Source organism: Tamandua tetradactyla, chromosome 18 (assembly GCF_023851605.1).
Source record: "Tamandua tetradactyla isolate mTamTet1 chromosome 18, mTamTet1.pri, whole genome shotgun sequence".
NCBI lineage: Eukaryota > Metazoa > Chordata > Mammalia > Pilosa > Myrmecophagidae > Tamandua > Tamandua tetradactyla.
The window spans coordinates 41035914-41055153 of NC_135344.1; the positions used below are offsets into that span (position 1 = coordinate 41035914).

A 19240-nucleotide genomic window follows, 5' to 3' on the forward strand; every position below is an offset into this window, starting at 1 on the left:
AGCATATTTAACCACTAATTATTTAAATATGTTTTTTCAATTTCACCTGTTTAAAGCATAGTTAAAAAGTTGTAACATTGTAATAACTGTGTTTGAATGTGTATTTTTAACTTTTAAACACTGTTTTTTTTTAATAATGATTACTGTATTAGAGGAGATAAAAGGTTTTTTCTTTTTTAAACTTTTTATTTTGAAATGCTTTCAAACTTAACAGGACAGTTACAAAAGCAATACAAACCCCATACAAAGAACTCCAGTATAACCCTATTTACCCAGATACCCACATCCACCAATTTTAACATTCTCCCCCATTTGCCATATCATTCTAACCATTTATCCATCATTCTGTCAATCTATATATTGTATATTTATCAATCCATTTTCTAAACACTTGAGTGTAGGATGTACACACTATGTGCCTGGAACCTTAATACTGCATGCCCATGCCCATGTTCAAGGATACTCACTATGTATCCACCCAAGTGCAATTAACAAGTTCAAGACATTTAACATTGATATAAAACTTACATTCTGTAGTCTGTTTGTTTTCATATGACCCAATAATGTTAAGCTCCCTTGTTAGCTCCTGTCCAGAATCATGCATTTCATTTAATCATCACTGTCTCTTTAATTCCCTTTCTTTCTTTTTCTATTGTGGGAACATATGTACAACATAAACATTCTCACTGCGAGCACGCCCAGGTACAGCACTCAGTGGGTTACTCACATTCCCTAAGTGGCAGTGCCCTCCTCACCTTCCACTACTAAAGCTTTCCCATCTCCCCAGAGAGAAACCTTACGCCCATTTTTCATCAAGTCCCCCTTCCCCCCTGCTCTAGAATCCTTCACCCTCCCACTTTTAGGTAGTTCCTGTTACAAATTACAGGTTTATTCACTATGAACCCCAAAGCTACTACTTTCTCATTATATTTTATGCACTTGCCTTTTAGATCCTGGAGGAAATAAAAAGTGAAGTTACAAACAAAACACAACAGCATTGGCATTTATATTTAACCATGACATTACCCTTAACCAGAGCTCTGTATTTCTTCGTGTGGCTTTGATCTATTGTCTATTATCCTTGTCTAGCGGTGATGAACTCCATCAGCTTTTATTTATCTGTGAATGTCCTAATCTCTCCCTCATTTTTGAAAGAAAGTTTTGATAGATACAGAATTCTTGATTGGCAGGTTTTTTCTGCTTTTGCTGCTTTAAATATGTCATTCCACTGCCTTCTTGCCTCCATGGTTTCTAATGAAAAATTGACACTTGCTCTTTTTTTTTTAATATTACATCCTGCATTTTATTCAATTCCATATGACAAAAATAGGGACCTAGAGTAAGACTTCCATTCCAATCAGTAGATGTGTCGAGTCACAAGATTTGATAACAAAAAATACTGGATCCAGAGCACAACTCCAGATGGTTCAGGGAAGCTCCTGGCCCCACATGGCCCAGCAACATAATAGTGTCTCTCATGGCTACGCAGAGGAGGCTGCCCCATGCAGGTGGCTCAGCTCAGCACAATGTCAGGAGACATTTTATTTACAACACTGTACATGTCTCTTTTTTTTTAAGTTATATACACATCCTTTCAGGAGGAGAGATAAAACCACATGGTACCAAAGACTAACTGAAAAAAAAACAAAATATAAAAAACAAACAAAACTAAAACACACACACCAAAAAACAATGCACACCAAAAAGGACACAGATAAATAATAAAAAACATTCAACTGCTGAAATACAGCCACATCAAGTCACCTTGGCTTTCTTCTCCCATTGCTTGAAATACCCCCAAATCAACCATCCTATAAGAGATGGTTGGCAGTGTTACATCTCATCAGGGGTGAAAACAGAGTTGTACAGTTCAGTGTTCATTTCCAACAGGAATTACGCGCTAATGAGTCCTCAAAACTCTTTTTGCTCAGTTACGTGATGGCAGAAACAGTTCATACTCTTGGGCATTCATTCTTATTGAGGCTCCCTTGTACCTGATGTGTTGCTTTCCTCTTATTGCTTTCAGACTTCTCCATCTTTGGCATCTTACAGTTTAATTATAATTGCTGTGGGGAGGGTCTATTGGGGTTTATCCTGTTTGGAGTTTGTTGAACATCTTGGATGTAGGTATTCATGTCTTTCGTTAAATGTGAGAAGTTGTCAGCCATTATTTCTTTAAATATTCTCTCTGCCCCTTTTTCTCTTTCTCTCCTTCTGGGAATTTCACAATGTGTATATTAGGACAGTTGATGGTGCCCCACATGTTTCTCAGGCTCTGTTCACTTTTCTTAATTCTTTCTTTCTGCTCCTCATACCAGTGATCCCAATTGTCATATCTTCAAGTTTACTGATTCTTCCTTTTGCCAGTTGTTGAAGCCTTCTAGGAAATTTTAAATTTCTGTTTCTGTGCTCTTCAGCTCTGTTTGGTTCCTTTTTACAATTTCCATCTATCTATTGATATTCTCTTTGTGTTCATCTACTTTCCTGATTTTCTTTAGTTCTTTGCTATGTTTTCCCTTGGCTCTTTGAACATATTTAGTACCATTTTTTAAAAAATACTTTGTCTGGAATGCCTCAGGTTTTGTCCTCTTATTGGTAGTTTCTGATGCTTTAATTTTCTTCTTTGGCTGAACCATCACTTCCTGTTTCTTTTCTTTGTAAGTTTTGTAAGCATTTGTTGTGGAAATTTTGATATTTTAAATGAGTCGTTGCTTTAAGGTAGACTCTGAGGTGTCTGTTCCTTAAATTTATATCCAGCTAGTGTTATGACAGAGCTTTACTTGAATGCTAGGAGTTAGCAAAAAAAGATGAAGCAGGAGGAGGAGAAGGAGAAGGAAGAAGAGAACACCCTTCACAGTCTTTTCAGGTTACCTGTGTGGGTGATCTTCAGGGCTTATCCATACAGAGAGTTTAGGGAATAACTCCTGGCATCCTGACCCTTTCTGTACATGTGTCTTGTGGGGCCCTAGAAACTCCCTCCATTTACATGGATACAATTGTCATCTCTTCCCCAAGAATGTTTCCTCATGGTCCCAGGCACTGCACTGTATATCCCACAGCCAGCAATCCCTTGCCCAGGCAGCATATCTTGACTATTTCCCACAGGGTTCTGTAGGAGAGTTCCTGTGAGCTGCCTGCTCCTTGATGGCAGTTCTGGATGGCAAGCCCCTCAGACCACCACCAGTCAGGTTGGGCCAGACATACATGCTCACAATGTGCATGAGAGTTACTCTATTCCCTCCAGAACCAGGGCCAGGAATCCCCACTGAGAATGGGGGCCAAGCCCGCTCTGCACCAAGCATAAGGGGTAAAGGAGGGGCTAGCCAGGGCACGAAGAAGTCCTATTGTTTTTGAGTAGCCTTTACTTGATTGGGCACTCACCCTGTTACCATAATCCTTTAACTGTTTTCTGGAGCTTTGAGAAAGATGTTCTTACCAATTCTTGCTGGTTGTTCAAAGAGTCTGTGGGGGCACTGAGCCCTGATGTATCTCACTTAGCCATCTTGACTGGGTGGGGCCAGGTGTTTTGTTTTTTTAAATCTTTGGTACATATTATCAAATGGCTTCCCAGTAATTATATCAAATTTCCCATTTTTTTTTATGAGATTGCTCACCTTTCTGCAACTCCACCAGCAGGATATTTTATTGCTATTTAAACCTTTGCCTATTTAACAGATGAAAATTATTTCTCATTTTTCAACTTTGTATTTTTAATTACTACTAAGGTTAAGTTTTTTCATATTCATTAATAATTTTTTTCCTCTTTTTCTAAATTCTGTCTTCATGATCCTTTTATTATTACATATTTGCCAGCCAAAGTTTAATGAAATAAAATACAATAAGTGAGATGGACTTGATAAAAAGTTTGTTGTGGTTGTTTTAATTTAGATGCACAGAGGTTACCTGGAAAGTTTTATCCCATTTTATTCTTAATCATTGTCAATCTCATTAATATTTTCTCAAACAAAATTATTCCTTTTCCATTCCCCATGTTGCTTCCTTTCTGCCTTTCCAGGGCTCTGCTCTAGTTTCACCTCCCCCAGGTAGCTTTCTCAACCCTTTCTTCTACTGCTTTTTTCAACTACACTGTTGGCTTCTTGGGGGCTGGTACTGATTAGCCTTCTCTGTAACCTCCACCCTCCAACGTTATGTTCAGGGTAGGCTTGCACCAGTTCATTGAGAAGGGTCAGTACTTGGGGAAGAGGAAGATAAGTAGTAACTGTGTGACAAAATCATATTCAAAGTGCAAGAAGAAGAGACCAAGTGGCTTAGGACAAAGTCCATCCATCCTCCAGGGCCATGCCAGCTGACATGCTGATGGTCTTCATCCTATTTTATAGCTATTACAGCCTTTATCAATATTCACCAAATAATTTGAAGACCCCTATTATCTGTGACTAACTGTGCTAGAAGCAAGGAAATGAGGGGAAATATCTGATTCCCCAAGATCCAGCCTCCCCAAGACCTAGCCAAATGCCACCTATGCAGAAAAATCTGAGAACATGATCATGATACTAAAAGTCATCTTAAGCAACACTGGTATCCTCTTATTGCCGGCATACTCATCTAAATGAAAGAAATGTAATTGGATTTGATTTTTCCTGGCATATTTACTGACGGTCTGGGGCCTGGAGTCAATTTGTTGAGATTGGTTTGGGGACACAGGCATAGCTAACATTTGGAGGTCTGCTATTGAGCTGCCCTCTGTACGCCCTCAGAGCTCAGGAAAGAGCCAAGGCCTACAGGCTGATGGCCACAGAAGCTGGGGCAAGTCCTGGAAGGCTGAATGGGGTTTTAGGTAAGTTCCAGGACAGAATACTCAACTTTACAAAAAGATCAATTGGGGAAACGGGGGAAGATCTGTGGATGGTAAAACAATTCAGCTCTTTCAAAGATTATGTTATCCAATGAATTTCCCTAACACAATTAAGCATCTGTTTGCAGATTATCAATCAACTGATAGAAAAACTGGGAAAGGAGAGGCTTCATGCCAAATGTTAAATAGCTCATTCACTGAAGATGAATTCAAAATGAAGATGTAGCCCAGCATGATTTAGCTGCAAAAGTCAGGAGCCCCATTTGAGGTCCACTTTTATATGCTAATTAACTGCATCATTCTGTATCATTCTTTAATCTACCCTAGCCTCATTTCCCTTAGATATGCTTGTGCCCTGCTATTTTTAAGATGTCTTCTAGTTTTAGAACCTCACACTCAATTGTTCTAGTTCTGTCTGCAATAAAAAGCAAATGCCTTTTCCTCTTTGTCTCTTATTGGTCTTGTCTACAAAGCAAAGATGATAACTGTTCTCACCTAAAATGTCAAATGAAATAATAGCTAGTGTTTTAGTTTCCTAGGCTGTTCAAAGCAATTACTATGCAATGAGTCAAGATAAACAAAGGGAAATTATTTACTCACAAGTTTTGAGGCTGGGAAAATGTCCGAATCAAGGCATCAAGGCGATGCTTTCTTCCTAAAGACTGGACGCTGGTGGTCCTTGGCTCCTTTGCCACAGGGCAAAGCACATGGCAGGGTCTGCCAGTCTCTTCTTTTTCTTCCAGTTTTCATTAATTTCAGCTTCTTCCTTCCATGGTTTTCTCCCCCTTTATCTCAATTTTATTCTCCTTATAAAGGACTCCAGAAACAGGATTAAGACCCATCCTGATTAAGGTGAGACACACCTTAACTGAAGTAACCTCATCAAAAATTCCTACTTAAAATCTAACACAGGAATGGGTTAGATTTAAGAACATGTTCTTCTGGGGTATATATATGGCTTCAAACCACCACAGCTGGGAATCCTCAAAGTTTGACATAAAGGAGTTACTGCTATCATCATCATTATTTTTAAATCTAGCTTTTCAAAGTTGTTCTAAATTCATGCAACTCTGCAGAAGTCCTGGAATTGAACCTAAGTGTCCAGAACCAAGGCCTACATTTGTTCTGGAAAATGACAGGGTCCCAAAGTCCACTCTTGCTGGCCTGCACTTCTAATCATCTAGGAAGCCCTTACCCACTCCCTGAGGGTACAAACATCCCTTCTCAGGGATTTCATAATTTGTCTTACAAATTTTTAATAAAACATATATCCGCATGCTTTGTTTTATCTGTGATCCTCACTGGACTGTGAGCTTTTAAGTCTAGATACCACAGTTGTGGCATAGTCCCTGACATAATAGCTGACATGAGCTGGAGGCACAACAAATGGTCATGGAATAAATGACTAATGAAATGGCTACCAAGAATTTATGAGAGTGAATAACAGATGGAGTGGAGAGGAGGAGGGAGGTACAAGAAATGGAGGTGGGAGGGGAGAGGGAGAGAGAGAAGGAGAGACAGAGGCAGGCTGACTGATGTTGTGCCCGACCATATTTCAAAGCCAAAAAGCACACTGTAAATGTTTAGTTGCTGAGCTTGCCTGCCTGCATTCTGTTCCTGACCATTAATGAGAACAGTTGAGAATCAGTGTATTTGCAAACATATCCACCCAAACACAATGAAAACTGGCAGAAGTGAAGATGGTGTCCCAGCATTTCTGTTAGTCATTGCCATAGCTGTCCAGAGAACACTATCCTTCAGAGACAAAATACAAAATAGACTCATCTCTTAGGATAAAACAAAGAAGCCCAATATTTTAACTAGAAATGGAGAGCAAAAGACAATAGCTATCACTTTGTCATTCATTCATACACGCGCACACCTAAAAAAATAAAGAAATGCATTAACACTTTGTGTAGATGCTCATAGCTTTTCTAAGAGAAAAGTGAGGTATTCATATTCACTTTGAAATACTATAAAGAACCACCCCCTCATATTTTTCAACCATGTCTCAGGTCCTGGCACATAGCAGACACTCAATATATGTTTGAGTAAATGAATTAAGCATAAGTAAAAGAAGTTAGCACAGATAGGAACATTTGAGCAGATGCTTTCTTGCTCTAAAAAATGCTATTATTTTGACACACATTTAGACTTCAGTGATACCTCACGTTCCTCAAAATGATCAGCCTCTAAATTACCCAAATTAAGTCAAGAGGTCATCCCAAAAAGACAGTATATTGAGGGGGGCAAACACTTAGTTCACCATATAGGAATTATCTATACCTTGTGTCATTAATATTCATTTAGTCACCAAATATTTGGAAACAACATATTATGTATTGAGATCTACCATGTACCAGTGCCTGTGGGTGGAACTAGAGATACAGTAATAAATAAGATAGTTGAAGTCTCTGATTCAATTCTAGTAGAAATAAGCTATAAAAATAGCAATTTCTTACTATTACAATTTTTAAATGACCAAGGAAAATTACAACAGCATTTGATTCACCCTATATGCCTCTTAAATACTATGAGCATAACACACATTCTCATAATTATTAGCTCATTATGTAAAAAGGACAGCTAAATTTACTTACCTCTTATAAATATAAATAAATCTTGTTTTCTTAGGGAGCAAGAAATTAAGTGATTCAACCTTTCATGTTCTGGAAGCCTTTATCTCCAAAAATTGTCAGAAGTTACAAAATTTTCTATTATGCCCTATTGTACTGCTTGGGAGGGGACCCCTCCCTCCTTGCCCGCTTGTAGAAAATTCAAATTTTTCAAACTAAACCACTATTCTGGTTTCCTTAGCTACTCCAGCAAATACCATGAAATGGTTTGGCTAAACAATGGAAATTTATTTGCTTACAGTTCTGAGAATAAGAAACTGCCCAAGTCAAGGCATCATCAAAGCAATGCTTTATTCCCAAAGACTGGCTATTGGTGATTGTTGCCTCCTCTGGCCCATGACAAGGCACCTGATGGCATCTGTTAGTTTCTCCCCTCTCCTCTAGGTTTCATTAATTTTGGCTTCTTGCTTCTTGTGGCTTTCTCTCTTTGTTTGAATTTCATTCTGCTTATAAATTACTCCAGTAATAGAATTAAGACCCATCTTGTTGAGGTGAAACATTCCTTAACTGAAGTAATCTCATCAAAAGGTCCTTCTTACAATGGGTTCACAACTACAGGAATGGATCAGATTTAAGAACATGTTTTTATGGAGCCCATTCCATGTGTGGTCAAACCACCACAACCGCCTTAACTATAAGTATCAATCAACTTATAATATTCCAACACATAGCATCTCCAAAAAGCATTACTTATACAGCAGTCAATTATCACACAACCTTTATTGTTCAGGTTAGAGACAAAGTCTAAAGGGATGCTTTAAATAATTAAGATTGTGCAGTTAAAAAAAGAAAAGAGGCTGCACCTTACTCAGAGGTGAGAGTTCTCCATAATGTTAATAAATTGGTTATCTTGTTTTCTAGTCCACATCAGAATGAAAATAGCAAAGAATAGTATGCAGCAGGGTCATGAAATATAGACACAATTACAGCAACAGAAAGTAAAATTCTAATAGCTTAATAATAATATTAACAGGCAATGAGAGAATCTATATAGCAAACATTTTATTAAACCCCCTTGACTTTCTTCCTATCAACAAGCCTTTGAGGCATCTGCTATCAGAAGATGCCTACTGTGGAGCAAACTGCTAAATGGCAAGTTGTGGGAACACAGGCTCAAGCACAACAGAGACTTTCAACAAATGACCACCTTATTACTTACATAGCACAAAGGGTCCAAAAGAGCAGGGAAAGAGATCTCATTGTGGCCCCTCTCCTGGGGAGGCCAATTGCTTCAGCATAGGTGGATGGAAGCTCAACGTGGCCCATTGCAAATCAGAAAGGAAAGAAATCTGTGCTGCTGAGGGGTGGGGTATTCATGCAACCCAGGAGGAGAGAGCCCTGCCCCTGAGATTCCCCCCACCCCAAGAAGAAACTAGGGCTGCTTCTTCCCAGTTTCTGGCTTTACGATATGGTCAGGCTGCTCCATTAGACCTAACATCTCCCCAAGCTGAAACATCTGTGAATAATAGGAAAGGAAAGGGTGGGACTGGGACATGGTACTAGGTGTGTCCTGACTTCCCCAGCACCTACTACACACCAGGAGCTTTATATAAATTTTCAGTAATCCTTACAACAAGCTGGCATTATTGTGCCTATTTTAAAAGAGGGGAAACTGTGGTTCATAGAAACTAAATAACTTGGGGCAAGATGTTTTCACTAGCAAAGGGCTGTACCTGGTCCACTTGGCTCCAAAGTTAAAGTAATCTTACATCCCAGTTTGCATATGACAGTCCCATCTTAAACCCATCATTCTGCTTAATTTTTAATAGTACCCCTTCCACTTTCAGAATATTTGGATAATGAGTTATATGGTCCTCTATACAAAGGTGCATCTTCTCCACTCAGCCATGCCTTCTCCATGCTTAAGTGAACTTCTGTGGCAGGGGAAGACAAGCAAAACTAAAAAAACAGAACTTAAAACACTCAAAATGTATGGCAATTCTCGACCATTCAGGAAAAAGCCAAAATGGACGTATTCAACTTAATAACTCCCAAAGCAGCAAGATATTAAAGGAATAATGGATCCCTATAAAATGGCACTGACTTGGGAATAAAAAGTTAAATTAAATAAACAGAAAAGTGTGTAAGATATCTTAAAAGAATTCTTACCTCAAACTGTTAGTTTTTAACTTTTGAGCCGATGAGCGTAAGTTTTAATTGTCTGAAAATTCAGTTTTTGACCCTTCCTTTCCTAGAGAAATGAGGAGTTGTGATGTTCCCTGCCCCCAAAATATAGAGGGCTTTCAAATGTCTGACAGCTTCAACTTGAGCTGTGGGATTTGAATCCAGGTTTGACCATTCTCTAGCTGTATGATGTTGGGCGAGTTATCTGCCCTTCCCTGCCCTTTTTCTCATCTGCAAATTAGGATACTAACAACATCATCACCCACTGTGATGTAAGGAGGATAGTATGAAATAATGCATGCAAAGCACTTGGAAATGTGAGCAACGCACAGAACACAGGAATTGCTTAACAAGTTTACTTATGATGATGGATATTAATTTTGTTAATGCATTTAAAGTTAACCCTAATTAAACTCCTCTCTTGCTTTGAAAAGTGAAATTCCAAGTAGAAAAAAATAAGATCAAAATCCAGCCAAAATGATACATTCAATTACATTTATAAAATGCAACCATAATAGGCCTCAAATTTTAAACTAAAGGAGTCCCTAAGATGATGTTGTCTAGCTATCTCATTTTATAGAAAAGGTAAATGGATTCAGAGGTGATGTGACTTCACCAGGCCCTAAAAACCTACCAGTGCCAAAGCTAGAATGAGTCTAAAAAGCCATAATTATGCAAAGGGCATGGGCTTTTGTGATGGATAAAACTCATCTTCTACCTTTTAACTCTTTATCCTTAGGCAAGGTAACGTGACATTTTTGAAGCTTGTTTTTTTTTCACTTGATAAAAACAAGGATTAGAATTCTCCTTTGTCAGGGCATAGTGAGGATTAAAAGAAATAATAGATAAAAAAGCCTGGAGTCACTTTCATACAATATGGTAGAAGCATGAAGTGGTACAGCTGCTGGAAGGAAATTTGTAAAATGTACAAATCTCCAACAAAAGAATTGTACTACTAGAAATTTGTCCTTTGGGCAAATGTGTGTTCAAGGATGTTCACTGCAGCTTTATCTGTAACCGCAAAATAGAAAAAAAAAGAGAGAAAAATGAAAAGGATAAAGTCTCCATCAAAAGGTAAATACTGCTTAAAAAATGATCAATTTTATATGAAGTGGCAATGGTAAGGCTTTCAAAATATATTGTTAAATTTAAAAGATTGCCATTTAATTGTATGAGGAGTTTCAAACCCATTTATATATCAGGCCATAAAAAATATAAATACTTATATATACATGGATCAGATTGTTAATAAGGGCTACCTCTGATGAAGACAGTGGTATTTGGGGAGAGAGGGAAATAAACATAATTTTTATAATCCCTATATACTTATAATAGTTACTTTAAAAATGCTCATTATAATGATGCATTTATGAAATATTTGTGTAATAAAAACCAAAAACATTACAATAAAATAAAGTGTCTAGCACATGGTGGATACTAAATAAATGTTTGTTTTCTTTTAGGCATATATCTCTACGCTTAGTGGTATAAGATTTATTATAATTGTTATTGCTGTCTTTGTCATTATAACTTCAGACACAATTTTAGAAAACATGTTGTCTCAGGGACTACCTATCCTGTTGGAGAGCTTTTCCATAGAGCTTCTGGCTGTTCATTTATGATTTGCACTACAGGTCTACATTCCACAGCCTGAGCTAAGGGATGAACAGAAGTTAATAAAGACACATAAAGGAAAGGCAGGGGCAGTCTCCCTCACCTCTGTTTGTGGTGTCATTTGTCTTCCTGTTAAATTGCAATAAAGATGATAAAAGGAAATCAGCTGTGGAAAATAAAAGAGGCCTCTATTAATAAAAACAATTTCAATGAGAAAAGCTTTTTAATGGAGAAGGGACAAATACCATGCAAAGCAGTGGGAAACAGACATATAAAAGCCTTAAGATAATCCATTAACCACAAATTATTGTCGGTAACACAAAACCTTCCCAAAACATGTTTATGTTCTAATCATTGGAGCGTCAGATGCCTTCAAGCAAATTCTCAAACTGATGTCTCTGTTGCAAAAGTAAAAGCTTTAACCAAAGGATCTGGCCTATTGATATGAAAGTCTTTAGAAGGAATGTGATAAAGGAAACAAACTGGTGTAGAAGGAAGGCAAACTGGCTCACAGGAGATCTGAATTCTCACTCCATTCCAACCTTATTGAGTGAATAAATGAACAAATCAATGGTCTTGTGAAGGCTAAACTCTTTGAGTCACCTCATCTAAAAATGAGTAGAAAATGTATGCCTTACTTAACTGTCAGAGATGTTACGATGCTAGGATGATGAGAGGGAGGGAGGGAGGGAGGGAGGGAGGGAGGGAGGGAGGGAGGGAGGGAGGGAGGGAGGAAGGAAGGAAGGAAGGAAGGAAGGAAGGAAGGAAGGAAGGAAGGAAGGAAGGAAGGAAGGAAGGAAGGAAGGAATAAGCACATTGTGTCACCCAGTTGCTTCTTTTATATCATGCCAGCCATCCAGACACCACACAATCAGCACCTATTAAAAGACCAAACCTATTTCCAGCAAATTATGGACCCCTCACTTTATGCCACCTCTATTTTTCCCTTCCTCTCAATTCCTGAATTGCACAATTTCTGATTAACTAGGATGCTGAACAAGTCCCACGTGTGATGAAACCAAAATTTACCTTTACCTTTTTATCCCACTACCACTTTATTCCAAGGACTATATAGCACCAACCTCAACATGAAAAATTTAGGCAGACTTTCTTTAGTTCCTGTTGATCCATTGCCAATCTGTTCTTAATCTTTGGGTCCCAGCCATGTCCTACTACCCCTTTCCACTGTAATCTGCTCACACATTAAGAGCAAAGACCTTATTGTGGCTCTATCCCATGTGGCCCTCATCTAGTCCAGGGAAACACCCAGGTTTTCTTTGCCCCACAAACTCTGAGCTAATTCTGGTATTGCCTTCTTCTGCCTCTGTCACTGACGCAGTTGGCCAGCCCTCTGATAATGGAGCCATACTCTGTGACCCACAATTGCAGGGAAACCCTTCAAATCCATCCCAGTGGCCCTTTTGGAACTTGAAATGTCTCACTTAAATTAAAAAATGGTAGGTTCAACACAATCTACTCTTCTTTCTCTCCGTCCAAAACCACAATGCACAATTCACAAGGTGAATGAGGACTCACATTCAGAAAGAGGACCCTGTAACCTTGCAAGAATTTTAATTGACAAAAAAACTTCAGTCCTGTTCGCTATATTAAATAATAGTGAGGCATGAGAAGGGATTAGTCATTTGGGAAGACTTTATAACAAAGCATTCAAACAACTGGAAACCAGAAGATCTGGATTCTAGTTTCAACTTGGCCACTATGAGCCTATAAGAACCAAAGGAAGAGACTCACCACTCATGGTCATCACTTCATTTGTAGGTACAGATTTGGCTGAGAGAACTGGACAAAATCTCAGGCTTCACGTTGATTTTCTTCCTCGGGGATGGGTTAAGGTCCACCATATCATGAGGCAGTTGTCAGCAAATAAAGTCAAATTTTCAAAATTCTTCCTTTCTCAGGGTCTCTTTCATCTGTAGTTTTGCTGTTGCCCATTATGACTTGCCAGGAAAAAAAAAATCCAAATTGGAAGAATTTATTTCATACACTGTATTAAGCCAACTTCTTTTCTATGATGGAAAAATAAAGCACAGTTTACACATAGGGGATTTGAACTGTTAGTCTGCTGTTAAGTAGATAATGCTTCTGAATACAAAAAGCAAGAACAAAATGAAATGAAATGGAATAAAATAAAATAAAATAAATTTTCTGATCTATAAACATAAGATGTATTTCTATTTATTTGGGTGTTTTTTACATTTTTCCATGATAATTTGTAATTTTCAGTGTATAAATCTCCACTTCTTTTGTTAAATTTATTCTTAAGTATTTTATTCTCTGTGAACCTATTGTGAATAGAATTACTTTCTCATTTTCATTTTTGGATTGTTCATTGCTAGTGTATAGAAATATAGTTGATTTTTGTATATCGATCTTTTATCTTGGAACCTTTCTAAACTTGTTTTATTAGTCCAGATAGTTGTATCATGGATTCCTTAGGATTTTCTGTATAGAAGATTATGTCCTCTCCGAATAGAAATAATTTTACACCTGCCATTCCAATCTAGATGCCATTCATTCCTTTTTCTTAACTAATTTCACTGGCCAGAACCTCCAATACAATGCTGAATAGAATTTGCAAGAGTGGATATCTTTGTCTTGTTCCTGATCTTAGGGGGAAAGCATTCAGTCTCTCACCATTAGGTATGACGTTAGCTCTGGGATTTTCATAGATGCAATTTTTCATGTTGAATTCCCTGAGTTTGTTCAGTATTTTTTTTCATGAAAAGATGTTGGATTTTTTCAAGTTTTTACTGCATCTATTGAGATAATCATATGTGTTTTTTCTTCTTTCTATTATTATAGTGTATGACATTATTTGATTTTCATATGTCAAACCAATTTTGCATTTCTATGACCCAGTTGGTCAGTATTTTGTTGAGGATCTTTGCATCCATAATCAAAAGGGATATTGGTCTGTAGGTATCTGTTTTGTTTTGTCTTTGGTTATAGTATCACAGTAATACTGGCCTCATAGAATGAGTTGGAATGTGTCCCCATCTTGTCTAATTTTGGGTGGATTTTGTGAAGGAGTGGTATTATTCTTTGAACAATTGGTAGAATTATCTGGTGAATTTTCTTTCCTTTGTGGGAAGTTTTTAGTTTACTAATTCAATCTTTTTAATTATTATAGATATATCAGACTTTCTATTTTTTCTTCAGTTGCTTTTAGTAGTTTGTGTGTTTCTAGGAATTTGTCCATTTCATTTAGGTTATCTAGTTTTTCATACAACGGTCATAGAATTTGCTTATAATCTTTTTTTATATCAGTAAATTCAGTAGTAGTGTCCCTATTTTCATTTCTGACTTTAGATATTTCTGTTTTCTCTCTTCTTTTTTTTTTTTAATCAATCTAAAGATTTGTGCATTTTGTTACTCTTTCCAAAGAACAAAGTTTTGGTTTCATTAATTTTCTCTGTTGTTTTTCTATGCCCTATTTCTTTAATCTCTGCTCTAATCTCTTTATTTTCCTTTCTTCTGCCAGCTTTGGATGGTTTGCTTCCTTTTCTAGCCCCTTAAATTGTAAAGTTAGGTCATTTATTTGAGATCTTTCTTTTTTAACATAGGCATTTACAGCTATAAATTTCCTTCTGACCACTATTTTTGCTGCATCCCATAGTTTGGTAGGATGCGTCATTTTCACTCATCTCAAAGTATTTTCTAACTTCCCTGGTGATTTCTTCTTTGACTCATTGGTTGTTTAAGACTGCATTTTGTAATTTCCATGTATTTGTGAATTTTTCAGTTTTCCTTCAATTATCAATTTCTACTGTCATTCCTTTGTGATCATAGAAAATACTTTGCATAATTTCGTCTTTTAAACTCATTGAGACTTTTTGTGTTCTAACACATGGCCTATCCTAGAGAATGTCCTATGTGCATTTGAAAAGAATACAAATCCTATTTTTGCAAGAGTGTTAGGTGTATGTCTGTTAGGTCTCATCTATTTAGAGTGCTGTTCAAGTCTTCAGTTTCCTTGTTGATCTTCTTCTGAGTTGTTGTATCCATCATTGAAATTGGAGAGTGAAGTCTCCAACTAGTATTGTTGAATTATCTATTAATGCCTTCAATTCTGTCAGTTATTGTTTCATTTATTTGGGGGCTCAGTTGCTAGGTATGTATACAGTCAAAAAATTCAGTGTCAGGCAAATATATAACAGCAAAATATCAGCATCAGCATTATAAGTTAAAACATACAATACAGTACAAAAAATGCTTTAAACTATTTTAAGTAACCATATTTGGTAATATTACTTTGAGACATGTGAGTGTATATTGCAGTATAAAGCAAGTGAATAGTTATTATCTGAGTTCCTGTTTTCAGTTTTGGGGGGTTGTTCTAGTTTGCTAGCTGCCAGAATGCAATATACCAGAAATGGAATGGCTTTTAAAAGGGGAATTTAATAAGTTGCTAGTTTACAGTTCTAAGGCCAAGAAAATATCCCAATTAAACAAGTCTATAGAAATGTCCAATCTAAGGCATCCAGGGAAAGATACCTTGGTTCAAGAAGGCTGATGAAGTTCAGGGTTTCTCTCTCAAGTGGAAGGGCACATGGCGAACACAGTCACTGTTTCTCTCTCATCTGGAAAGGCACATGGTGAACACAGTCAGGGTTCGTCTCTCATCTGGAGGGGCACATGGCGAGCATGGCATCATCTGCTAGCTTCTTCTCCTGGCTTCATGTTTCATGAAGCACCCCAGAAGGCATTTTCCTTCTTCATCTCCAAAGGTCGCTGGCTGGTGGACTCTACTTCTCGTGGCTATGTCATTCTGCTCTGCTCTCTCTGAATCTCTTCCATTCTCTAAAATGTTTCCTATTTTATAAGACTCCAGAAACTTATCAAGACCCACCCAAATGAGTGGAGACATGTCATCACCTAATCCATTTTAACAACCACTCTTGATTAAATCACATCTCCAAGGAGATGATCTAATTATAGTTTCATTTCAATCCCTGTAGTATTAAATAGGGATTATTCTGCCTTTATGAAATGGGATTTAGATTAAAACATGGCTTTTCTAGGGGACACACAACCTTCCAAACTAACACAGGGGTACATATCTAGGAGTAGAATTGCTGGGTCATATGGTAATTCTATGCTTAACTTTTTGAAGAACCATAAAACTGTTTTCCACAAAGGATGCACCATTTTACATTCTTTCCAGCAATGCACAAATTTTCCAATTTCTCCTAATCCTTACCAGTACTTGTTTTCCAATTTTTAACAGTAGCCATCTCAGTGGATGTGAAGTGGTACTTCATTGTGATCTTGATTTGCATTTTCCTAAATGACTAATGATGTGGAGTATATTTTCATGTGTTTATTGGTCATTTGTTCATCTTCTTTGGAGAAGATTCTCTTCAAATCCTTTGCCTATGTTTAATTGGATTGTTTGTCTTTTTGCTATTGAGATGTAGGAGTTCCTTATATATTCTGGATAGCAAACTGTTATCCAATATTTGATTTGAAAATATTCTCTTCCATTCTGTAGGTTGTCTTTTCACATTCTTAATAATGTCTGTTGATGTACAGAAGCTTTTTATTTTTATGAAATCCAAATCATCTATTTTTTCTTTCATTGCTTTTATCTTTGGTGTCATATCTAAGAATACACTGCCAAATCCAAGGTCATTAAGATTTCCCTCTTTTTCCTCTAAGTTTTATGGTTTTAGCTCTTATATTTGAGTTTATTGATCCATTTTGAATTAATACTTGTGTATGTTGTGAACTGTTTGGCTTTTACAATTATTTTAAATAATATCTGGATTTTCCATCCAGATTACTTATCTTCAATCACACAACCTATGAGAATCAGTTCTGCCAGGCACCTCCCAAAGTTTCTATTACAACATAGGTGATGAGATGAAGTTTCTTTTAAGGACTAATATTCTATATAAAATTAGTGGAGGTATCAGAATCACATACTGAATCTGGCTTGTGGTCATGATAAAAGTCATTTAAAAACTGCCTTTACTCTTGTAGGCCTTTCATATTTACTTGTTCTGACTACCTCCACTTGCCCCACTGCTTCTTGCTTTACTATGAATTTGAGTTTTCTTTTTTTACCCTCCTTACCTGTCTCCTGGTCGCTAATACATATCTAGGTCCAAATCCTAGACTTAATGCCTGCCCTGACTTTAGCTTACAGTTCTGATCCATGGCTCTGCTCTGAAATTCATCAATTGGATATATGACCACTCCATACTATATATCTACTTCCAGACACTACCATCACACTTTTCTGACTGCAACTTTCAATCATGTGGACGACATATATGTTTATGTGATCACTGAACATGAAAATATTACTAAGTCTGAGGGAGACAGTATCAAAAAACCACAGATCTTTATCTATTACTTCTCTAAACTCTACCATGAGGTCTTCCTCATGTCCTAATTAGGATTGGCTAGAATTTTATTCGGAAAAACTGTAAAACCTGATACTGCAATATTAGGAGACCTATAGACTCCAATTGTTTACAAAATTGTTCATCCCCTTCTCAAATCCTTTAAACACCCTTCTCATGATGATCAGACATCCCCAAATTTTCAGAGACCAACTATCCTCTATTGGCTGGCAGCTACCCCAGAATTTCCATATCCAGGGTGGTCCCCCTCACATTTTCCAGAAAAACATAGCCATGGTTTCTTACTCTAACATATCTATCCTCAGTTATTTTTACCTGCAGTGCCCATTCATCCATATTTAAGATTTTTTTAGATTGTAAACCCCTTACATAAGCTAGCACAATTCTTTGCACACGACAGTTATTTTATACTTATTGAATAAATGAAAGGATAGAATAAATGAATGATGAAACCAATATATGAATGTATTTACATCTTTTCAAAATAGAAAGAAATTATGATCACAATGAAACGATGATGTCAAACCATTGCCCCACGGAGAATAAAGAACATGAATTCATTAAACTGATACACTACTTGGATGGAGGCCACTTTCCAAATGAATGTGTTGCAAACTCCCATCATGAGTACTTGCATATGGTGCCATGCTGTATTTTCTGTAGAAAGAAATTGTTATGAGAGCCAAAGAAGAACTGCTATGAAGCCTGATGGGATCTTAGTTTTATCCAGTTTCCAGATTATAAAATGATTGCTTTGGGTTCTACTATTTCCCATTGTTATTACACTCTTTGTCACTACAATGGATTTATGTGGTGTCATATTCTGCACACATTACGATATTTGTCAAGATAATGAATAGTCTGAAAATTTGAATTTCCAATATAGTCAGTGAATTATGAAAGAAGTCTTCAAATATTTTCTTGTTCTTCTCACTCACCCAATAGGATCTGTTCTCCTTCCTCTCAATAGCCTAAGTGTTGCCAGGGAGAGGTCTGTGAGGTCAGCAGAGCAAAGATTAGAATTTTAAAAAGGTCAATATGGGAAGGCCACTTCTTTAATTCACACCACATATTACACATTACAATTCCAGGTCCTCACTCTTATGACAAATGAGAATAGAAAAATAGTATAAAATTAATTGGCAACACTTTTTTTAAGTGACAAATGGTTATTAATTTCTTTGCTATTCATCACAATAACATTAATCATGAAAAACTCTCTGCATGTGAAAGTAGCTGTTATGCACAGTTCCATAGGAACTTGGTAGTAATTTAGCATTCATTAGTGTCCATTTACACTGAAGGGTTACTATATTAATCCACTTTTCTGTGACAAAACCTGTAATAGGCAAAAGATATAAAATGTGTTCCCTCTGTAGACTTTCTATTTCACTTGTGAAGCTGACTTATGTCTTTAGTTAAGACTAAAATTGTAAGTGGTCACATTATTATGGCTTGTCCTTTTGAATATTAGGTTCAAAGAGGGTATAAAATCAGGGGGACTCCAGGTACCAAGGAACACAATACATTTTTTTATGTCACTGTTCAAATGAGTTTTGACATTAGCTGTGTGTTAATCTAATCAACTCGGTGATACAGAATTTGAGAGTCAGTCTTCTTAGAAATAGATAGTTTTATACTACGCCTCACACCCATCACTA

The 19240-nt window shown here is 37.0% G+C and overlaps 2 long non-coding RNA genes across 3 annotated transcripts in view; both read right to left on the minus strand.

The window, feature by feature from the left end:
* The window catches only part of LOC143662617 (uncharacterized), a 36644-nt gene extending 26849 nt beyond the window's left edge, over nucleotides 1-9795 (minus strand). For both annotated transcript variants that reach the window (XR_013165475.1, XR_013165474.1), the window contains exon 1: nucleotides 9562-9795. This is a non-coding gene — a long non-coding RNA (uncharacterized LOC143662617). The remainder of the gene's footprint in view (nucleotides 1-9561) is intronic.
* Nucleotides 9796-10212: 417 nt separating this feature from the next.
* LOC143662616 (uncharacterized) lies at nucleotides 10213-18570 on the minus strand. Its single transcript, XR_013165473.1, has 4 exons — nucleotides 18518-18570; nucleotides 12943-13217; nucleotides 11294-11356; nucleotides 10213-10587 (listed from the first exon to the last, which is right to left on the minus strand). It is a non-coding gene; the product is annotated as an uncharacterized LOC143662616 (long non-coding RNA).
* Between the last annotated feature and the right edge of the window lie 670 nt (nucleotides 18571-19240).